At 34.4% G+C, this 25,907-nt stretch overlaps 1 protein-coding gene and 1 long non-coding RNA gene across 3 annotated transcripts in view; one reads left to right on the top strand and one right to left on the bottom strand.

Moving 5' to 3' along the window:
• LOC134719107 (atrial natriuretic peptide receptor 1-like) overlaps nucleotides 1-25,907 on the top strand; it is a 362,861-nt gene that overhangs the window by 18,635 nt on the left and 318,319 nt on the right. The window lies entirely within an intron of this gene.
• On the bottom strand, nucleotides 5,549-7,389 carry LOC134719828 (uncharacterized). 2 transcript variants are annotated; one of them, XR_010107713.1, is made up of 3 exons: nucleotides 7,054-7,389; nucleotides 6,588-6,709; nucleotides 5,549-6,065 (listed from the first exon to the last, which is right to left on the bottom strand). It is a non-coding gene; the product is annotated as an uncharacterized LOC134719828 (long non-coding RNA). The 2 variants fall into 2 exon arrangements; XR_010107712.1 differs by having other exon boundaries at nucleotides 5,550-6,065; nucleotides 7,213-7,389.

The raw sequence follows: 25,907 nt of genomic DNA, 5'->3' as shown, positions 1-25,907 counted from the left end.
GAATTAGTATTAGCTTGATATGTACAACTGAATTAAATCAGATAAATGATAAAAAAAAATGTCCAGAATTTGTCAATTAGTTTGATTTTAGAGCTTAATAATTGACGTAAAGCGTATACATATACGCATTAAGTACAGCTTGTAACAAATTAAATATAGATAATAAACTACAACAAATCAAATAACAATCAGATAATCAAGATGAAATAAAGAATGGAAATGGGGAAAATGTCAAGAACCCAATCAAAGCAGAAAACAGCCGAAGACCAGAAATCGGTCTTCAACACAGCTAGAAGATCCCGATCCCAAAGAATCAGTATTAATACACATAACGTACCATATCACGATTAAACTGATACAAGAAAGGTATTGATGTGAATAAATTGTTGAAGGAAAACATCGAGGGTGATTGGCATAAAATGTCGTGTTGTTTAATTTCGAAAATAATCTGGCATTAGTTTAAGTCACATCAAGGTCAGATTCCTAGAACCAGACGCAATTCATCTTCAATTTGTCTAGGCGAGGGTCAGTAACTTAAAGAGTATTATTTTTGTCTTTAAATACATTTTTTTCGTTGATATCAAAAATGGTCTTAGGATGTTAAGGTTTATTTTTATATTTTTCCAAACTCAAACTCAAACTATGTAAATGTACTAGTGCCCGGCAACGTCCACTTGTATTTGTAAAATTTGCATTTTTATCCATCTCATGAGTTAGTCTAAACATATTTATTTATAGTGGATTGGGATGATGATAATTTAAGCTTTTTCATCTGATTTTTATAGTTCGTTCTTATATTGTACTGTTGCACCACTGTCCCAGGTTAGGGGAGGATTGCGATCTCGCTAACATGTTTAACTTCGCCGCGTTCTGCATGTTTGTGCCTGTCTTACGTCAGGAGCCTGTAATTCAGTGGTTGCCGTTTGTTTATGTGTTACATATTTGTTTTTCGTTTATTCTTTTAACATAAATTAGGCCGTCAGTTTTCTCGTTTGAATTGTTTTACTTTTTCATTACGGGGCCTTTTATAGCTGGCTATCTGGTATGGGATGGGCTTTGCTTATTAATGAAGGCCGTACGTGACATATAGTTGTTAATTTCTGTGTCTTTTGGTCTCTTGTGGAGAGTTATCACATTGGCAATCATACCACATCTTCTTTTATATATGTAAATGCTGATTAGTGATTCTTATTTGTCATTTTCCGGATTTCGAGACATATGTATATAATGATGATCTTATCGTTGCCTTATATTATGAATCGAACGATATACATGTAGTTGTTTAACTCATGATTTTTAGGCGATTTTTAAATCATTATCTTATCTTAAATTCTAAGCGATCTTATCCTAACTTTGTGTTATGTTTTGGACTATCTAAATATTGGCAATCCGATCGTTACCTTATGTTAATATGTTTTGTGCAATCTAATTGATATGTTATGTTGTGGACGATCTAAACGATACGTTATGTTTCAAACTATCTAATTGTTACCTTATCTTAAATTCTGAGCGATCTAATCCTTACCTTATGTAATGTTTTCATCGATCTAAATGTTGGCAATTTAATCGTTTCCTGATGTTATGTTTTGTGCGCTCTAACCGATATGTTATGTTGTGGACGATTTAATCGATATGTTATGTTTTGGCCGATCTTATTGTTACCTTATGTGATATGTTATGCGATCTAATTGGTATCTTACGATATGTGTTGAGCTATATAATCGTTACCTCATGCTATATTTTGGAGGATATAATCGTTATCTCATGCTATATTTTGGAGGATATAATCGTTACCTCATGCTATATTTTGGAGGATATAATTGTTATCTCATGCTATATTTTTGAGGATATAATCGTTATCTCATGCTATATTTTGGAGGATATAATTGTTATCTCATGCTATATTTTGGAGGATATAATCGTTACCTCATGCTATATTTTGGAGGATATAATTGTTATCTCATGCTATATTTTTGAGGATATAATCGTTATTTCATGCTATATTTTGGAGGATATAATTGTTATCTCATGCTATATTTTGGAGGATATAATCGTTATCTCATGCTATATTTTGGAGGATATAATTGTTATCTCATGCTATATTTTGGAGGATATAATTGTTATCTCATGTTATGTGTTGGTGATCTCAATAATAAATGTTTAAAGCGACCCGAGAATAACCCGGTAATGGTTTTAGCGATCTAATCATTTATTTATCTCATGTTATGCTATATTTTGGAGGATATAATTGTTATCTCATGTTATGTGTTGGTGATCTCAATAATAAATGTTTAGAGCGACCCAAGAATAACCTGGTAATGGTTTTCAGCGATCTAATCATTATCTCATGTTATGCTATATTTTAGAGGATATAATTGTTATCTCATGTTATGTGTTGGTGATCTCAATAATAAATGTTTAGAGCGACCCAAGAATAACCTGGTAATGGTTTTTAGCGATCTAATCATTATCTCATGTTATGCTATATTTTGGAGGATATAATTGTTATCTCATGTTATGTGTTGGTGATCTCAATAATAAATGTTTAGAGCGACCCAAGAATAACCTGGTAATGGTTTTTAGCGATCTAATCATTATCTCATGTTATGTTTTAGGCGATCTTAATATTGTGACCTTATTTAATGATTTCGACGATTTAATCGTAATCTTTTGTTTTGTTTATGCCATTTTATCGTAATTTTGGTTATACTTAGGCGATCTAAATAAATCGTTATTTCATGTATATTTCGGGTGATCTTATAGTTACCTTATGTTGTGTTTTAGGCGATCCAAACGTTATCTTGTTATATTCTGGGCGATCTATTCGTTATCCTATGTCATATATTGGGCATTGTAATCGTTCCCTTTACCTTATCTATTTTTTTGGGCAATTAATCCTTGTTTGTGAGATATTTTGGACGATCCAAGATTATGTAATTCCGTAAGAGGCCTACCATAATTCTTTCTAAACTACTTTGTTTCAGCGAAATTCCTTAGTTCCCGCCCTTCGTCTCGATCGATTTGACTTTGATCCTATCGGGACAGTACTAGTTAATTGCTGAATATACAAATTAGAAACAGTAAATCTCATTAAAGGAATGTCCGGGTTTGTAGATTATCTACACGTTGTCTTTTTTTTTTTTAAATGTTTTTCCTGTTACGATATCATTTGTTAGACTTAAAATTTCTTTTGGTTGAATTTTGTATATTGATACTTTTGTCATGTGCTTTGGCAACTCTTGTCTTTTCATTTTTGTAAAAATATCTTATACATCGAAACGCCTTTCAGCAAACACAGATAACGTCTTCCGTCGTAGACTACATTTGAATTAATGACATCCGTTATCCTGAAGCACTGGGTCGTGTCATATTTCTTATCATTTTATATTCATGCTTATGGTTGCTTCTTCTGTCAATATTGCAATCAGAAAAATACATATAAAAGTACAAACTAACTCGAATTATTCCAGCCCTCACCCACTTATATTCACTCCGCCAGTCTAATGGAGTGATCGTAGTGATTCAGCTATATAATGACTGCATTATTCGGGTTCAGTTTTTCGAGTAATAGATATTGCAGCCATTAAATACCGATTCTTCTCAGACAAGAACGTAGCGTTTTTCATTATAAAGAATTAATTATAATGAATAAAAATGTCTATGATGCACAACACGATGTTACAAAATTTACGACTTCTCCAAATTACTCCAAATACAGAAAAAAAAACCATAAGAATACAGATATTATACTATATCCACATTTTTCTTATAAGGATCTGACAAGACTCCTTTAACAACTCATGTTTGTAATGAAACACGGCTTAAAAACTAATTACCATATCAGAACTTCCAGTAATATAGAGTTAGTATATCCTATTAAAGCGTGGACAAGGAGTCTATTGAAATATTTTACTATAGAATAATGTATAGAAGTCTAAAAAATCACATAACAATTAGGAATAATGTAAATTTTGTACAGTCATTTACGAATTTATATTTTTTTAAATCGGTTTTTCATCGTTCGAGTGAAACAAAATCCTAAGACGTATCCAAATAGTTTGTTGTTATAAACAATATATTGACAGTTTCTTGACTCCATTGTCTTTTTTATCGATAGTTCAAAAATAGTTTACTTGAAATAATCATCTTCACTACAGCAAAATAAATCTTGAATGAATCTATTCCTGAACGTTTTAACACACAAGTCTGACAGTAATAAATCATCCATGGCCCTGTTTGATTGGGACTCACGGGACGATATCATACCCGTGAGGAGTGGACGCATTGTTAACTTATCATATCTTAAGCATGGCCATGAAAAAGAAAAGATAGGAAAGATATGGCGTATCGCTAGTGAAAAAACAATACACGCACATGAAAAATAATACAACATGTCCATGAAAAAATAAACAACACTTACACGCAAATAAAAAAAATCAGCATTAAAACAAACACTACATGGACACGCACATGAAAAAACTTTTGTAAAAGGGGTTTATATGACAATAAATATTTAAACTAGAATATAAAGGCAAATGCAAAACAAGACCGCACATGAATAAACGAAAGCAAAAGAACGGTTCTTTTATTACTGTTTTGAATCTGAAACGTCTTAAACTAAATAGAGGGATGTCCCTTTAGTAAAACACTTTCTTGATTTCAATTTAATATTGAAGTTGTTGAATTGTTTACCGTATGTTGTCGTTAATTATAAAATTATAAAAACGTTATTTAGTTTTCATATACTGAAAAATTGCACTAAATAAATTACATCCCAGCTTCTTTGTTCTAAAGGGTGATGTGTTCTATCTATAGTCAGGTCATACTATAAGTAAGCTTATGTTATTTGCAGTAAGCACTATTAAAAGTGCACGGTCCAGGAATATTTTTGATCATGTGGTTTTTTATATAATAATCATTTAAGTCAGGTACTGCGGCAATTCTTGTGTTTATTTTGTAAAAATCTCTGAAACATCAACCCACACTGTAAATAAAAGTGTTAAGAATCTGAACACTTTTTGAACACCCTTTTGTAACACTTCTGGAACGCGTAACAGTGTTCTTAATATTAACATTGGTGTTCCAGTTTTTAATAGTATGTGTGCATCTTTCGAACGCTATGTGTGTTATTCTTGAACGGATAGTGTGTATTCCTTGAACGCCGAGTGTTTGAATCTGGAACGCGTAACAGTGTTCTAAATATTAACTTTGGTGTTCCAGTTTTTAACACCATGTGTGCATCCTTCGAACGCTATGTGTGTTATTCTTGATCGGATAGTGTGTACTCCTTGAACGCCTAGTGTTTGAATATGGAACATGACCTTGTGAGCAAAATTGTATGCCGTTACGCGTTCAAAGCCTTGTAACACTTCTGGAACGCTCGGACTGTGTTCCAGAAGTATGTGTTAATATCCAGAACACATAGTGTATACATGTATTAGTGGAACACAATTTTACAAACAACTACAACTAAAGTAACAAATAATTAAATTGATTAAAAACATCTTTAATTGATTAAAAGAGGCAAAATAAAAAAATAAAAAAAGTACAATACAATGTGAAATATTGAAGCAACTTTAAAATGACAAGTCAGACAAATTAAAAATATAACATTAATTTGTAATTTGCAAAAATTAATGTGTCCAAATATTTAACCATAAACAAATTGTTCGTCATATTTAAAATTAGTATGTAACAACAAAGTTTAGTGACTTATGAACACAGTTTAACTCATCGTTTGCAACTTCTCAAGTCAAGCACTGTCCTGAATTACAAAATACTCGTTTATCACCAATATTTTCGATGATCCACAGCTTTCATAGCACTCAGAATGAGATAGTCAATATCAAACATAAAATACCCTGTGTATATGCTGCTACTAGTCGAGTCGGTGTTCATGTAACACTGCTACCTTAGGTACTTTTGAACATAATTTGAGTCGTCTACAACTGGTTTTGAGCTGCCATTTTTTTAGAACATTCGTCTTTTGAGCTTCCATTTTTTAGAACATTCGTCTCCTTGGGTTATAACTACTCTTTGACCTTGTTATCCATCAACTGTGAGTTCTAAAATATGAAATATAAAGTGTATGAGTAAACAAATTATGGATCATGTCGATATTCCTTAAGAATTAGAATTAAACTCTTATTTCGTTTTTTTAATTCCTTTATACTTGTCAGCATTATTAGATAAGATACATTTGTTAAAGAGTGGTATACATGCATTTTCAAGTATATGGGCTCTCGTGTTCTATAGCTTTTAAAAAAAGATGGTAGGAAGTGTCCAGCAAATGCTCATACAGTAGGTGTTTTAGGCAAAATTTTGTCGTTAGACTTGTCACTAAACTAACTGCTCACATTTCTAGAAACTAACTACCTTTTGCCTCTTTTTTTTTTAAGATATGTAGTAATTTCACTTATGATCTGTATACGGTAATTCCAATTTAAATGATGTTATTATATCGAATTTAGCTCAAATAGTTTTCTGATTATAATGTACACCAGTGAATGGTGCACATTTTATTGATAAATCTGCAATAACAACACTTGTAAGAAGTCAATGGGCACTCCTAAAATTCTTAAACTTACATATGAAAGTACTTTTATGGTGCAGGATAAGAAGTCATCTCTTGAACTGCGAAATTTTCTCTTCATTCTCGGCGAGGTATGCACGAACAATTACCCCTCAGTTCTGTAGTTGTGTTTGTACCCTATAAAAGTAACATAAGAATACATAACAATACATGTATGAACGGTGGACATTTGCTAAAATGAATTACTAAGATTTAAGTATTTAAGAATGAGAAAGCTATTAATATAACATATACATAAGAAATTTAGAATTAGTGTTGCAGTATGCCTTTTTAAAAACTTCTGTCTTGACATTCAACTCATTGGAACACATGGTGTTCAGAGAAAACGATTAGCTGGAACGTTTCATGTTCGAGACTAGAACACATTTACAATAGCAACGATATCATTAAACATTTACGTATAAGTTTACATTGGTTTTTTTTTTATAGCATGATCATCTTAATATATTCTCTCAACGAACCTCCTACTTTTTAAATCGAATTATGGCATAACAGCACCGTTATGTGTTGACACAAAATGTTCTACTTCCATTTATACTTCAGTGTGTCCTGTGAAAGTAGAAATTTGTTGATTTAATACTAAAAAAAAATGTGTGATAAATATAGATAATTAAACATACCTATTAAATCAAGCTTTGCTGTAATTTTCTTCAGTGAAGCTTCTTCAATCACGATCAAAAACCAAACTTCCGGTACATTAAATACGTCACGCGCTGTTATGTACGCGGGCATGTTTCGAACACATGGCGTTCGGGGGGAAATGGTAAATTTGAACGCATCATGTTCCACGCCAGAACGCTTTTACAATAGCAACGTTTTCATGAGCATTTACACATTTACATTGTATAAAAAAATATACCCAAAGAACTTAAGTCCTTTAGAAAGAAGATTTATACTAAAAATCAATCATTTGCAAGCTTATATAAATACGCTCTTTCATTTTTTTTTACCAAACTATAATTTGCTTATGTTGATACAGCTAAAATACATTTATCGTCAAATTATAGTGCAAATCACCCTTATTCTTCGTCTGTTTGACTCTGAAGCGATGAAATATTTTTTCACTCCCCATTACAATATTAGAACATTTCTAGTGTTCAATTTAGAACACTTGTCTTGAACATGTGCGTTCAAAGACTGAACACAATGTGTTATATTCTTTAACGCTGGCGTTCAATGTGGAACACGAATGTTAATAACTGAACATATTGTGTTTAAAAATGGAACGCGTCTAGACGCGTCAGGTGTCCGCAATATTTGCAGTGCATTTTCAGCAAACACAGACTTCCGTTGTAGACTACGATTGTTATATAATAACATCCGTAATCTTGGGGCTATGGTTCTTTGTGATAATGTTGCAAAACATATTTAAAAGTACACTCCAACTCAAACTATTTATAACTTGCACTTCCTGTCTCCCATTCACTTCACCAGTCTGATTGAGTAATCGTAGTAAGCTGTTTGAATATTTTGGGTTGGAGTTTAGGCGAGACGAAGTTAACATTAGTAAATTGCAATTTGCTCTCATTGTCATGAAGAAAACTAAATACATATGGTATTATCAGTACAACACTGTGACATGTCGTTGTTTACTTCCATGTCAACTTGATCTCTGGAGGACAGTTGGCCTATCGTCAATGATATTGACAATGATGTCTTCGTTGTGAGAATAAAAGATGATACGTGTAAGGTTTTATCATGTACTTTTCAACCGGTTACTTTTCATGTGTGTATTCTATATCCCAGTACCGTTTTGTTATCTGAAATGCGAATATATCTTTTGTAATATTATTAAATATTCTTCTCCGATGGAAACTGTAATATTCAAGACAATCTCTTATCAGCTAACAAATTACAAAGGTTATCGAAATTCAGTGTATACCAATATATACATGATATAGGTTTGAAAGCATTCATATGATGAAGACATAATCTTTCAAACAGTTTAATTGAAGTCTAAAGCTGGCATGCAAGTTAACTGCTAGTAGTCTGTTGGTTTTTTTTATATGTATTATTGTCATTTTATTTATTTTCTTTTGTTACATCTTCTGACATCGGACTCGGACTTCTCTTTAAATGAATTTTAATGTGCGTTTACTTTTCTACATTGGCTAAAGGTATAGGGGGAGGGTTGAGATTTCATAAGCATGTTTAACCCCGCTGCATGTTTGCACCTGTCCCAAGTCAGGAACCTCTGGCCTTAGTTAGTCTTGTATTTTCGTTTCTTGAGTACAATTTGGAGTTAATTTTAAGTATGGTGTATTATTACTGAACTAGTATATATAGTTGTTTAGGGGCCAGCTGAAGGACGCCTCCGGGTGCGGGAATTTCTCGCTGCCTTGAAGACCTGTTGGTAACCTTCTGCTATTGTCTGTTCTTTGTCAGGTTGTTGTCTCTTTGACGTATTCCCAATTTCCATTCTCAATTTCATTTGCACGAACAAATATTTAAATTTTAAGTTTATCTATAAATGTTTGAATCAATATAATAATACCTAAACCCTCCATCGGCGAGTTTCCTCCAAGGGACAGATCGAAGTTGGAAGAATATATTGACGTGATTCTTTTGGTTAGATGCATGTTCTTGTTGTAAAGTACACACTTAATCTATCCTTTGTAAGGAAATATCAATATCTCTCGGGCCTATATATAAGCCTATGCTAAGGAATATGAACATCCTCAGGGGCTGGAATAAATGTTTGTTCTGATTAAGTTAATCAAATCAGGTTGCTGTAACTATTTCTGATAAGCAAGAATTGGCGATCATAAAATATACATGGGTTGATCTAATTACCAAACAATCACATTATCTGATAGTTCAACTGTCTCGCCACAATGCACGAAAATTAATATTGACGTACGCTTTAAAAACAAAACTCTATTTAGTACAGAAATGTATGGCTATGCATACAGATTGGAGATTATTTGTTTCAGTTTGGAGATTATTATACAGAAAATATAACAGACAAATCGTCAGTCAGGAGCTTACAAATTAATCACATTAGGAATTTGTAGTTTAAAGAAAAAATAAAATGCCACTTTGACGTGCGACAGATCGTATTATAAATCCAAACGAATGACTTTAGAAAGGTTTTAAGTTTCAAGAATAATTTAGTTTATTTCAGATGGCATAAAAACAGTGTAACAACAGGCGAATCTTCATTATACATAGGTACGGGGTCGATCATTTGATATTCTTGGGGAGGGAACAATATAATTGTTTTCTTCACGAATATTTGTTTCCAATTATTGCGATAAACGATTATTTATTTCATTAGAGAGTATATTAACATGACTATTTATTTTCTTTTGCCATGCACATCTATTCCTAGCCATTATGTGGGTCATGATAATTAGTTTCTGTCTTTTGGATATTTATATCTTTTCGCGAATCAGGTCATTTGCGTCTTAAGCATCTTTTCCCCCTAAAATAAAATTTACAGTCCTAAGGTCGAGACAGAATGTACATAGTAATATAACTTAGAACAGGAAAGTACAGTTGGCTTTTACATTTTTATATTAATATTTGATTGCGATTATCACCATTATTATACAGATATGATCGATGTATTGTGTTTCAAGCAAAATGACAGCTGAGCTGTTAAAAAAAATAATATTACAATTCACAAACATAAACAAAACAATCGATTGAATATACTGATCAAACGTAAAACAGCATCAAGTTATATACAGTTTTTGCAGGAATCTGATGTACAGTAGTTGTCGTTTGTTTATGTAATATATACGTGTTTCTCGTTTTCTCGTTTTGTTTATATAGATTAGACCGTTGGTTTTCCCGTTTGAATGGTTTTACACTAGTATTTTTGGGGCCCTTTATAGCTTGTTGTTCGGTGTGAGCCAATGCTCCGTGTTGAAGGCCGTACTTTAACCTATAATGGTTTAATTTTTAAATTGTTATTTGAATGGAGAGTTGTCTCATTGGCACTCACACCACATCTTCCTATATCTATATAGTTCTGTAGAAAAGTCATTCATTAAAGATTGGACAATGGTTATATAAAACTTAGATTTTGAGAAATCATTATGAAAGAAAGGAACAGACGTGTGGGATACATTTGCACTTCATTGAAAACTCGACAATTCAGAAAATATGGAAAATTGTAGAAGAATAGACAAAAGAATATCCGGGTGAACTAATCTAGGAATAATTGGCCAGAAAAAAAAATGAAAAAAAAATAGATGATTGCAGAGATGAAGACCATATCCAGATTTTAATTAATCAGACGAATGAAACCAGTATACCAGTAAGCTCAAAGATACTTCAACAAAAGAGCAATGGCAGGTTTACCAAGAATGGACTCCGACATTCATATTAATTAATGAACGAATGCATTAGATTCCTTTATACAAAGAATGGAGTCCGACATTCTTATCAATTAATGAACGATGGCATCAGATTCCCAAATCTATAACAGAATCACGCATGCCGTTTCTTAGAAATAATATTTTCCTATATCGGAACTAATATTGACATCATATCTTCTAAATAGAAGACACTGCTAAGTCTTGAAGTTCTGGGATATGTCATAATCATAATATCAATACCTCACGTAGATTTATCCCCAGATGCCGCGAGGGAAACCGGAAACTCTATTGTCGTCCACATTTCCTTTATTATCTTGGCGGGAAAGGCGTGCTGCTGACACAAGATGACATTGACTGTCGTCTGCTAAAGACGATTTGGACGTGAATAGAATCTACGAAACTGTTTTGAATGTCGAGGCATTTCCTTTTGTTTCTTTAGATCCGAAACTTCCTATCAGGCAACGTTTCCATTCAATACTTTTATACAGATAAAAGCTGTGGGAACATTGTTCATTTATTTTCTTTGTCGTGCTGTATAACGAAATGTGAATTCTTAAGAAGGTTGAATAATGTATAGTTCATGACTTCACGTGGATATGGTGGATGTGTTCGTGTCACAAAATCTTTATACAGATAAAACTAGCAGAATATTGCTCATACACCTTGTTTTGAGTGACATCTATAGAAATTTCAACTATAAAAGTTAAATTAATCATTATGTATAATGCGCCCGGCACAAGTTTGTAAAAACAAATACATGTGTACTTCCTTATACAGATATAAGCAACAGGAATAGTGCTAGTAAACTCTGTCGTAGAAACTAAAGAAATGTAGCGTCGAACATATGGTTGAACAATGTATAGTTTATGTTTACGTGGGTATGGCAATACAAAACCAAATATTTTTCAATACAGACAAAAGTTGACAGTTCATTAATATATCGCTCGTAAACCAACTGTGTGCGCGTGGTTGCGACATAAATAAGCCTAGGGTATGTCGTTATGTAAACGAAATGTCGGACTAAAAGCGAAACAAATATATAGTTCAAATGAATATAGACGCGTGCTCATAAACTCGAAAACTACTAAATATAGATTCCACAACTGCAACAAGTGTAATACTATTACGATATTTCTCCACTCGAGACAGTTAAATTTTAATATTTAAAGCGCGAGGCTTGCCGAGCATTTTAAATAATTAAACTGCTTTTACTTGACAAAACAGTATATTATCTTCAGATAATGAAGAACTACTGAAAACCTAACGAAGAATATATTTATTTATTTACTGATGCCTGTTGGAAACAATGTTGTTTCTAAAGTAATCATTTTATCTAAAAATGGCGTTTGTTTGTGTTGCACTTTAGTGTTCCTGTTGTCCCCTTTTCTTTTCTTTTATAGTTGGTGTGTTTCCTAGGTTTAAGTTTGTAACCAAGATTTGTTTTCTCTCAATCGATTCATGACTTTTGAACACAGGTATACTACTGTTGCCTTTATTGTCAAATCGACAGATAGATCAGGAACAGGAGCCCTCATCCAGACCCTCATAGATGGTCATATCCTAAATAAACTGGTGTCCACCTACAGTTATTATTGTCTGAGATCGAAATCCTTCTTTAATTACTGTTGCTTAGCTGCAATGAATTTATACATGAACAATATAAAATTGTCAAGTAACAAAATAAACAATCTGACGTATCCATTACAAATCGTGTCAAACGGATTGATGTTCCAGAAAAGGATTTATCGATATTATGAAAGGAATAGGGAGCATTAACGTGTTTTAAACAAGTCTCAGGTCCTACACACCTACAACTCAAACGTCTTGTCAACTTCGGAATTAATTCAATTAATATTATCTGCACCCACATTCGGTCGTGTCCTCGAAAAATCAATGATGTGATCGCCGTAATAGGATATACCGATTAAATTATTTTTTGAAATCTTTACTTGATATCTCAAAAAATGGAAGCGAAATTTTCACATGAAATACCAGTAACTCTTTTCAGGCGAATGTATACCCCCTCTCCAAAGCAGTTACTAGTAAATTTGAAGAAATCAAAGACTCACCATAACGCCTTTTTTCACGTTAATACTGACCAATACTGTTTTTCCAAAATTCGAAAGCTAACCCGTGGGGTGTCTTGACTGGCAGACTATAGCTTAATATTTGCTACCTCATAACGCAAAAGTTACTATATTTACTACCTAATTACACCAAAGTTACTATTTGCTACCTAATTAAACCAAAGTTTGAAGACCACTTGAGTCTTGAGTGGAATTTATTTGTATGATGTTATCAACCTTTCATTGGCGATGATAGATTATATCAAACTCCCTCGACTCAATAGACTGGAGATTCTTATTGGAATGTTTGACCACTGGTCATCTTTGATAGCATTGAGATGCTCATGTTAAACAAATCTCACCTTATCTTAAATGGGATCAAATCCGAGTCATTAATCTAAATGACGAACCGGTATCGGATAGTCAATAAGAAGAAATCCGGAATATGCAAATGCATATTTGTTTAATTGTAATTGGATCGATGTGCAGTTAGATAGGGGTTAGGTGAAAGTCATTCATGTCGATGTTTTTATATAAAAATATACATGGAAAATAAATCACTGTTGAAGAATGTCAGTAGAGGGTCTTGATGCGTAATCTTCATTTCTGGATTCTTTCATGTTTTTTCAGGCCAATTTCCTCTATGCTGTATTATTGAAACAAAAATAAGTATGGTTTATATCTAATCACCTCAGTATTCTCTACTATTCATCTTTTTATACGTTCTTCTCTCAATTCTTCATATTTTTGGTTCATTATTTTCTTTCGATCTAGACCTTCATGAAGATTTTAGGCAATGACGGTTTAAGGAAAATTGATGGCTCTTTGATAAAATTTGGAAAATCTATATTTTTTTAACGTCAATATGTCCGCGTTTCTGACAAGTACAGAGTATTATTAAAGGCCGTAGTGACTGTGAAACAATATATCAATCATTAACTGAAAACATAGTACATTTAAACTTCACTAGCTTAAAAATGACATCGAACTGGTTTCCTGCAACTCGCAGATTGACATTCATAGTTAGTTTTGTGCTTACCATCAATCTGATGTATCAAGCCTTTCCTATGGGTTGATACTTACCACCAATCTGATGAATCAAGCCTTTCCCACGGGTTGATACTTACCACCAATCTGATGAATCAAACCTTTCCCACGGGTTGATACTTACCACCAATCAGATGAATCAAGCCTTTCTCACGGGTTGATACTTACCACCAATCTGATGAATCAAGCCTTTCTCACGGGTTGATACTTACCACCAATCTGATGAATCAAGCCTTTCTCACGGGTTGATACTTACCACCAATCTGATGAATCAAGCCTTTCCCACGGGTTGATACTTACCACCAATCTGATGACTCAAGCCTTTCCCACGGGTTGATACTTACCACCAATCTGATGAATCAAGCCTTTCCCACGGGTTGATACTTACCATCAATCTGATGTATCAAGCCTTTCCTATGGGTTGATACTTACCACCAATCTGATGAATCAAGCCTTTCTCACGGGTTGATACTTACCACCAATCTGATGAATCAAGCCTTTCTCACGGGTTGATACTTACCACCAATCTGATGAATCAAGCCTTTCCCACGGGTTGATACTTACCACCAATCTGATGAATCAAACCTTTCCCACGGGTTGATACTTACTACCAATCTGATGAATTAAGCCTTTCCCACGGGTTGATACTTACCACCAATCTGATAAATCAAGCCTTCCCCACGGGTTGATACTTACCACCAATCAGATGAATCAAACCTTTCCCACGGGTTGATACATGTACTTACCACCAATCTGATGTATCAAGCCTTTCCCCCGGGTTGATACTTACCACCAATCTGATGTATCAAGCCTTTCCCATGGGTTGATACATGTACTTACCACCAATCTGATGAATCAAGCCTTTCCCACGGGTTGATACTTACCACCAATCTGATGAATCAAGCCTTTCCCACGGGTTGATACTTACCACCAATCTGATGAATCAAGCCTTTCCCACGGGTTGATACATGTACTTACCACCAATCTGATGTATCAAGATTTCCCATGGGTTGAAACTTACCACCAACCTGATGAATCAAACCTTTCCCACGGGTTGATACTTACCACCAATCTGATGAATCAAGCCTTTCCTATGGGTTAATACTTACCACCAATCTGATGAATTAAGCCTTTCCCACGGGTTGATACTTACCACCAATCAGATGAATCAAGCCTTCCCCACGGGTTGATACTTACCACCAATCTGATGAATCAAGCCTTTCCCACGGGTTGATACATGTACTTACCACCAATCTGATGAATCAAGCGTTCCCCACGGGTTGATACTTACCACCAATCAGATGAATCAAGCCTTTCCCACGGGTTGATACTTACCACCAATCAGATGAATCAAACCTTTCCCACGGGTTGATACATGTACATGTACTTACCACCAATCTGATAAATCAAGCCTTTCCCACGGGTTGATACTTACCACCAATCTGATGAATCAAGCCTTTCCCACGGGTTGATACTTACCACCAATCTGATAAATCAAGCCTTCCCCACGGGTTGATACTTACCACCAATCTGATGAATCAAGCCTTTCCCACGGGTTGATACATGTACTTACCACCAATCTGATGAATCAAGCCTTTCCCACGGGTTGATAATTACCACATAATCTGATAAATCAAGCCTTTCCCACGGGTTGATACTTACCACCAATCTGATGAATCAAGCCTTTCCCACGGCATGATACTTACCACCAATCTGATGAATCAAGCCTTTCCCATGGGTTGATACTTACCACCAATTTGATGAATCAAGCCTTTCCCACGGGTTGATACTTACCACCAATCTGATGAATCAAACCTTTCCCACGGGTAGATACTTACCACCAATCTGATGAATCAAGCCTTTCCCATGGGTTGATACTTACCACCAATCTGATGTATCAAGATTGCCCATGGGTTGATACTTACCACCAATCTGATGTATCAAGATTTCCCATGGGTTGATACTTACCACCAATCAGATGAATCAAGCCTTTCCCACGGGTTGATACTTACCACCAATCAGATGAATCAAGCCTTTCCCACGGGTTGATACTTACCACCAATCTGATGAATCAAGCCTTTCCCACGGGTTTATACTTACCACCAATCTGATGAATCAAGCCTTTCCCATGGGTTGATACTTACCACCAATCTGATGAATCAAGCCTTTCCCCCGGGTTGATACTTACCACCAATCTGATGTATCAAGCCTTTCCCATGGGTTGATACATGTACTTACCACCAATCTGATGAATCAAGCCTTTCCCACGGGTTGATACTTACCACCAATCTGATGAATCAAGCCTTTCCCACGGGTTGATACTTACCACCAATCTGATGAATCAAGCCTTTCCCACGGGTTGATACTTACCTCCAATCTGTTGAATCAAGCCTTTCCCACGGGTTGATACATGTACTTACCACCAATCTGATAAATCAAGCCTTTCCCACGGGTTGATACTTACTACCAATCTGATGTATCAAGCCTTTCCCACGGGTTGATACTTACCACCAATCTGATGTATCAAGCCTTTCCCACGGGTTGATACTTACCACCAATCAGATAAATCAAGCCTTGCCCACGGGTTGATACTTACCACCAATCTGATGAATCAAGCCTTTCCCACGGGTTGATACTTACCACCAATCTGATAAATCAAGCATTTCCCACGGGTTGATACTTACCACCAATCTGATGAATCAAGCCTTTCCCACGGGTTGATACATGTACTTACCACCAATCTGATAAATCAAGCCTTTCCCACGGGTTGATACTTACCACCAATCAGATAAATCAAGCCTTTCCCACGGGTTGATACTTACCACCAATCTGATGAATCAAGCCTTTCCCACGGGTTTATACTTACCACCAATCAGATGTATCAAGCCTTTCCCATGGGTTGATACATGTACTTACCACCAATCAGATAAATCAAGCCTTTCCCACGGGTTGATACTTACCACCAATCAGATAAATCAAGCCTTTCCCACGGGTTGATACTTACCACCAATCTGATGAATCAAGCCTTTCCCACGGGTTGATACTTACCACCAATCTGATAAATCAAGCCTTTCCCACGGGTTGATACTTACCACCAATCTGATGAATCAAGCCTTTCCCACGGGTTGATACTTACCACCAATCAGATAAATCAAGCCTTTCCCACGGGTTGATACTTACCACCAATCTGATGAATCAAACCTTTCCCACGGGTTGATACTTACCACCAATCTGATGAATCAAGCCTTCCCCACGGGTTGATACTTACCACCAATCTGATGAATCAAGCCTTTCCCACGGGTTGATACATGTACTTACCACCAATCTGATGAATCAAGCCTTTCCCATGGGTTGATACTTACCACCAATTTGATGAATCAAGCCTTTCCCACGGGTTGATACTTACCACCAATCTGATGAATCAAGCCTTTCCCACGGGTTGATACTTACCACCAATCAGATAAATCAAGCCTTTCCCACGGGTTGATACTTACCACCAATCTGATGAATCAAACCTTTCCCACGGGTTGATACTTACCACCAATCTGATGAATCAAGCCTTCCCCACGGGTTGATACTTACCACCAATCTGATGAATCAAGCCTTTCCCACGGGTTGATACATGTACTTACCACCAATCTGATGAATCAAGCCTTCCCCACGGGTTGATACTTACCACCAATCTGATGAATCAAGCCTTTCCCACGGGTTGATACTTACCACCAATCTGATGAATCAAGCCTTTCCCACGGGTTGATACATGTACTTACCACCAATCTGATGAATCAAGCCTTTCCCACGGGTTGATACATGTACTTACCACTAATCTGATGAATCAAGCCTTTCCCACGGGTTGATATTTCTTTTAAAGTTTTTCTTCTATTATTGTGTTGTTACACCACTGTCAATACTGAAATATAATCTACTAGAACTTACCATTACTGTCTTTTGTGCGCTTTGCTTTTTGAGCATATTAGAATCAATCGATAAACTTTGTTTGCATGAATAAAATTTGTTTGTTTTGGCGATTTTGATTGGACAACGCCACCTATTAGAGATAAAGTGGCTTGTTGCATCTCATAAGCTCTCGAAACTCAGTAAATTAAAAACATGACATTGACACTATTTTCAAAACGAAATCATTTTATATTTTGACATCAACATCAGTTATTAAGAGTATTATGAAGATGAAACAACATTAAACTTGACAGATTTCAGATTAAAATGACAAAAACCTGCATCTTTTCGAGATTTCATTATAAATATTGCTGATGCAGATATCAGGGTTCGGCTTTAAACGAAGCTAAAGCGGAGATGAAATGTACGTGTTATTGAATCAGTTAGTTGAAAGTTGATAGACGTTTGGAAAGTGCACTGACTATCTGTGGTGGCATCTTTTCAAATTAATTTCCTTAAAAATTTGATATCAAATTTTACCCTTTTTTTACATGCATAATTGAAAAACAAATATAAAAGAAGTTTCTCGTCTTGTTGTTTATGGGGCTTTGTTATGTTTGGCCTTTACAATAAGTTCGGAGACGAGAACAGTGTTAACAATGATAAGTGATGTATATAATGAGCCAAGGCTCCGTAGTGAAGGTCTTACTTTAATCTATAATGGTTTACTTTTTACATTGTGTGACACAGATGGAGAGTTGTCTCATTGCATGTCACTTATATCACATCTTCTTGTATCTATTCATCTGGAGGCGATGGTTGCTTAGCTACGTTCCCCATAGCTTTACTTCCTTGTTCGTATCTTTCTTTACCTTTGGTTCTCTTTGGTTTTATCGGTTCTTTGACGTTCTCTTCCAATAGTTTGGCCTTGAGGCTGGAGAGACATTGATTGTCGGGATACACATCTGGCTCTGTTACGTTAATTTTATTCAGATTGAAAGAGACAACTAAGTTTGTTTCAATTAATTAGATAGAAGAAAACATGAGTGCTACCTTTCAAAGAAAATGCTTTTCCTGATTCTTATATATATATATATATATATAACTCGTCTAAACATCAACCCAACAATGTTAGATCTGTAAATTTGCTTTCGCAAATTTTTGGTTCTTCCCTCGCCGGGATTCGAACCCATGCTACTGTGATATCGTGACACCAAATCGCCTGCACTGCAGCCGTCCCGCTAGACCACACGACCACCTGGGCTCTCAAAAAAGAGCTTTCGGTGGCCATATGTTACCTTTCCACGTCAGTTTTAATCTAGCGGCGTACTACAGTACATGATATATATATAGAGAGAGAGAAATAGTTTCTGTGATATAATAAACGAAGGCAAAATATTTTTTCCCTAGATAGAAAACCATGCAGGCCTATAAAAAAATAGCAAAGACTTCATATTAAGTTTTTTTACTGGCATTGTAAAAGTGTATGTGATAAAAACGATAATAAACGTTTCAATTTGATATTAATGATAAAAAATATTGGAACATAACGGTGTTGTAAACCAGGAGAAGTCACGATAGAGGAGTATATAGATTATTATTAATAACAATATCTATGAATTAAAATGTTCCCCAATGAGAAGTCATGAAGTCTCGTTAATCAACTCTCGTGAGATTTGGTGCACATTGCGTTTTTCTTTTAAATTATGATCACATGTGAATAGAAGAACACATTATGAAACGCTGAATACACAAAAAGATATTGGAAACTATTAACATGCATCTCCATGAAACCATTTAGGAGATAACTGTATAGTATTTTAAGCTCCGAAGGCATCAATTGGTGATTTGATGGTCGCAAATTCAGGTTACTGGCGACGCGTTAGCGGAGCTATTCTTTATTTTCAACAGCTATTCTCTTCCCTGATATTTAACCCCCCCCCCCCCCCCATTATTCACTTTTTTTTTTAGGATTTTGAGTCATTATTGATTTCTATATTCTGTAAACCCCCATCTTGACAGTATAACGTAGTCAAATTCATCCTAGTTTTCTATAGCAATGTCAAGATTGTCTTAACGTGGTAATAAACACCTTGACTAAAATTGGTTGGGCCTCGTTTAAGTTTCATAATATTCTGACTTGTAAGGTTGTACATTTTATGTAGTTAAATGAAATAAATACAATGTTTGACTGTTTTACGTAGTCGAGTTCACCCTAGTTTTCCATAGCCATGTCAAAGATTGTGGTAAGAGTGTCTTATTTGTGTAATATCCATAGCGGGCACGACACAATAACAAATGAAAGAAATACATGTAACCTTCGGATAGAAAATATCGCACTATTTATATCGAAGGAAGGTAGAAAATTGATTGATTGATTGATTTATTTATTAAAAATGCTCCATGCATATTCAGCAAAAGATCAAATTAATAATTGGTACTGCAATAAATTGATTTTGCAAGACATGTCAATCGAAAAGAAAGGCGAAAAATATGACTGCCACTGACAAATAAAGAGATGTTGGACAGGGGATGGTATTTTGTCTTGTAACAGGGTTTTTACGACATGTAGAGATTTTGAACGTATACTACAATATGAACTTAAATTTAACGTCCCCTTACCGATCGGACGTTGTTCATTTCAAAGCGTAGTTATAAATCCCCTACAGCCAAACGAACTGCCAACTCATCCCTTTTGTGAAAATTGAACTGGAAAAATCAATTACAAAACTAAACAAATCAACTGAAATGAGAAAATTTTACAAACAAATAAGAAAAGAGGCGCTGCTTTTCAATCTGTTTCTGATAAGTTTACTTGTCGACCGATGGACTTAAACAGCCGAGCCCATAACATTAACCACATAAGTCAATACAGATAGGCGTAAACAGCCGAGCGAGCCCTTTACATTGGCCACGTCAGTAAGTACGCAATATGTCTCACATTAAGTCAGTATACAGATTGACTTAGACAGTCGAGCCCTTCACATTGGCCACGTCAGTAAGTACGCAATATGTCTCACATTACGTCAGTATACAGATTGACTTAGACAGTCGAGCCCTTCACATTGGCCACGTCAGTAAGTACGCAATATGTCTCACATTAAGTCAGTATACAGATTGACTTAGACAGTCGAGCCCTTGGCCACGTCAGTAAGTACGCAATATGTCTCACATTAAGGAAATACAGTTTTTATTCATGTCTGTCTACGACAGTTACGAGAGACAAAACCATAAAAGCTAGAACATATTATTTTGTTAGCGTCTGATAAAGTCAATACTCTCTCCATCCATAGTTATAAAATTTACCCAAAGGAAAAATAAAAACTAAAATACGAGAATGAAGTGATTATGCTATACTGATACCACAGCATGTATATCATTGAACTTGTATATCTGTAAGATGCTCCCTGTGAGCATCACATGTAAATCTCACTTATCATTTGAATATAGTAGCATCGAAAATTTAGTATCTGATCAGATTCACACATCACCTATCTATACCATTGAAAATGAAATATCTGAGAACAGGATTCACGCAACTTTAAACTTTACAATTGAAAATTCGTTATCTGATAAACAAGTAAGATTTACAACACGTTTAACTTTACCATATATACTCTGATTATATGATTCACAAGGCGTTGAACTTAACCATTGAAATATCATTATACGACATGAACATAGTGTATTTTCCGCCCTTTTTACAAGGAACAAAATGTCCAGCTCAGCTTGATTTCGAGTTGCCTCAGAAAAAAAACAGGTAAATATAAATTACTGATTATGTATCTTTCCTCCAGAACAACCCTCCACTTTCTGTTTAGGTACTTTTATCATCAGCAAAAATTGCAACAATAAACGTTACATGTAACCACCAAAGATACTTTATAGATCTTATTTAATTTTTTTAATTTTGATAGATTTAAAAAAAAAAATGCTTTGAACTAATTCAATTGCGAAATGTGTGATTTAATATTATTCACAATCAATAAATGAGGAAAAAAAATAATAGACTAAAGTGAAAAGTTAAACATGTCATTTGGCGGCTATACCTTTGTTAATTGAATTATACAAATAATGTGCATAATTTCAATATTTTAAATTGTAAACAAATGTAAATTTACACAAAAAATTATACTGATATTTAAATGTATTCTTTGATATGAAATATATACATAAAGCTTTCGGTAACGATTTTCTTTATATGCAAAGTATATCACCCTGGGAAATATAGTTTCAATGCTGGTTCATGTAGTAAATTCTCATGAAATTCTATTTGAAAGTTTGCTTGATAAACAAAGATCGATTAACATCAATAATGTCTTAGCAATACGCATGCGTTTGAACGTTTAGATAAAAGAGGGACGAAAGATAATAAAGGGACAGTCAAACTCATAAATCTAAAATAAACTGACAACGCCATGGCTCAAAATGAAAAAGACAAACAGACAAACAATAGTACACATGACACAACATAGAAAACCAAAAAAATAAACAACCCAACCCCACCAAAAACTAGGGGTGATCTCAGGTGCTCCGGGAGGGGAAGCAAACCCTGCTCCACATTTGGCACCCGTCGTGTTGATTATGTGAAAACAAATCCGGTTAATAGTTTTATTCGGTACGTCACATTCATGAAAGGGAAGGGATATTTGTGAGTGCCTTATCGCCATCTGTTTGTCAGTTAAAAGAAGCAAACACCGATAAACAAACGGACGTAAAATAGCTATCGGAATAAATGGAAGTGTTTTCGTATTCATGTATCGATAAAACCGGCGCTAAAATGGCCATAAAATTTATCATAAATAATTTGTTATATTCCCATTACAACTATTTGTATTGTCTGGGCCATTAATGCATTATAACTATTTACAATTTATATTATGTAAGTAATTTTCCAGAAACAATAACAAGTTATTAAGAAACAAATTGTCGGTAATTATACAACGTATATATGAGCGACTTTTGCAAGGGAGGTTATTAAGAATTCATGCCGTAATGATGAAAGTAGAAGATAATTGACGAATAATGGCTTCGTTACAGATGTTTGACAATAAAGCCCGAGATCAAAGGAAGACTTTCACGGTTTGTTATTGGTTTTTGACATGTTTCGAATGCTTCGTTTCCCATGAAGCAACTTTTTGAAAGAGGAATCGATGTAGGTATCAGATGTTTTAGTGGGTTTGTACCTTTGTCTTGTAGTAATTAGTTCCATCTCTTATTAAAGGTACAAACAATCGGTAGTTAAAGGGTATAGACCTTATTTCAGGGAAATAACTCTTTAAATCAGTGATGCGTTTGTAAAAGTCATGTTTCATCAATATATTTCAAGTTAAGCATTTACCCGAATCAGATTGGAAATAATCTATGTAGCCTAGAAGCTTAGAATATTTATATGAAATTGGTTGACACAAACGTACTGATGATTTTAAGAGTTATTTCCCTTAACTTTGGTCTGGCTCCTCAAGGTGCCAGTATAAAACTGTTACAGATAGTTATATACACTGTATAAAAATTTGACTCCACGCAGGACTCTGTTATGATTACTTAATGACCGTTTGAACCTTTGGATAACAAAAATTGGGTCCCAAATAGGGATTTACCGAAATTTAATCCAAACATGGATGATGGTGCAAGATAACAAACCTACCGCTTGAATTGTGTTTTTCTCCTAGTAACATGAGCATACTCAGTATAAGTATGTTACTAGAAGAAAAACAAAATCTATACAGTGAATTTTTTTAATATTGCACCATCATTTAATTCAAATTAGTATCTAATAAAAGCTTTACATTTTTTTTCTGTGTACAAAAAAAGAATAATCGAAGCACTTGTTGCTAGGAAGAAAAACTATAAGTCATCCGATATAGAAATGTCACTATGATATTAATAAAACATCTTCCAAGAATGAAATACAAACTATGTTTAAGAAATCAATTAGAAACAAGTAAAGTTCGTCATAAAAAATTCATAAGCATTTTCCAGAGGGCAAAAAATAGAAAATGAAAATAGATCGCTTTTACAAATATAAGTGACATAATTCTGATGAAAAGAACAGTTATAATGTTACCAACACTTATACGTTTTCGAAAAGGAATTTAGTCATCGGAGCTCAGAAAATTCTAAGTAAATGAAGTCTTAGAAAAAGATCAACGACAAAAGTCACATAATAGGATTGTTCAGACAAATTGAAAGCCATTGTTACTGACACTGTCTTGTTTAACATAATCGTCATTTCATGTTTGCAATAACCTTCAATTAGAAACGTCCTTGAAACGATTATAAAACATCGTGCCAATAGATAATGTGATATTCTTAACTCGCAGGATCGTAAGTATCATGTCGAGGCTATTAATACAATAACTTAGATCATAATCCTATTTCATGGCTATTGACACAATAATTTAGATCATAATCACGTTGAAGTCTCGTTTCGCGGGATTATAACAGCTATTGTTGCAATAAATTGTTCTTTCGGGTATTGATAAATCATATTTTCCATCTTTCTTCAGTATCAGCTAGAAGATAATATTATGATAAAGTATTATGTATTGTAAGAAACTAATTTGAAATATGTTTTTATCTGATATGATGATACAAAGAAGGAGTTGAGAAGATTGAATGAAAGAAAGAAGTTTGTTAGATACTAGTAATTGATCAAAAAGGGATCTATAAGTTCCTCATAAAGAGAGATGTAAATCAAAGTTATACAATATAAAACAGATGTTGCACATTATATCATTTGAAGCCAATTATAAGATACCCGGATGTGCACATTACAGAGATATTTAATAGGAAGTTTTTAAATTAGGTTCATCTAGGATATTTGTTATCAGACGCCAATGAATGATTTTAAAAGTTTCGTAAGTGCAGCTCATATTCCGAAATGAATGATCCAAATTACAAAACACATCTGGTCTTTTAAATGATATGATATTATATAGTTATCTAAAATTAATCTCTGACACGCAATATATTGTTTAATCTGAATTTGTAGGAGCGGATTTAAGGGTGGCAGCTGGGTCTCATTTAAGGTGCTACTTGTATGGTTAATGCATATAATTTTTATGTGTTTAACTCTGAACATTGCTTAGTTTGCATCATTCTTTTGTTTTCAAAAATACGGATCCACTTTTGTTGTTTATTACTGAAAGGACAGTGGTTCTCTGATACCTAGTTTCTTTAGTACCATAACACGTGAACATTTTCGTTTTTTTAAGATTAAAACAGGTCTGTCAAACTCTTGTGTACAGCTTTCTATTCATGGACACGATTTTCAAACTGGTGAACATTAACATCGTGCCAGCTAGGAAATCCAGCGCAACAAATCACGAATTCACGCAATTTTGAAATTTGTGTGCACCTACACTGAAAAGTAGTGCGCGCTGTGTGCATGAGTTGTTAATTCGTGAGAACAACTTTATTTTTTTTTTTTTTTTTTTTTTAAAGTTTTGCACTTACGTTTTCGAAATTACTTGTGCTCGTGTTTTTAAATTTGGTAGGTGATCACGACGTTCAAAGTCGTCCCCGTGACGTCTGCATGTGCATGGTTTTTAAACTGGTGTACTTTACTTTTTAAGTGTTCGCGTTATTACTGGAGTTTGAGTAAGACTACGATCATAGATTTGAGTAAGACTACGATCATAGATTTGAGTTCATGTTCGAAAAAGAGTTTGAGTTAAATATGCTTTAAGTTAATTTGAAGCTGTGCACATCTTTGAAACTTAATGACATTGTATAATTTAGAGTTTCTATCTGATATCGTGAATTATCTAATTCATTGTTAATTTCAATATGCCTTAATAGATTTAATTTTAACCCAAGGTTTTGAAATTTCAAAATACGTTGAAAATCATGAAAACCATAATAAAAATTTCCATAATTAGTTTGTTTTCTGTCATAAAGATGATGTTATCAGATTAAACTGCACTCTTAAAGTACAAATTAAACACATTTAAGAAGCCACATATTGTCAATCATTAT

This window comes from Mytilus trossulus, chromosome 5 (assembly GCF_036588685.1).
Source record: "Mytilus trossulus isolate FHL-02 chromosome 5, PNRI_Mtr1.1.1.hap1, whole genome shotgun sequence".
In the NCBI taxonomy this organism is placed as follows: Eukaryota; Metazoa; Mollusca; class Bivalvia; order Mytilida; family Mytilidae; genus Mytilus; species Mytilus trossulus.
Note: the sequence above shows the minus strand (reverse complement) of the source record. Positions and strands in the feature narration are given on the sequence as shown.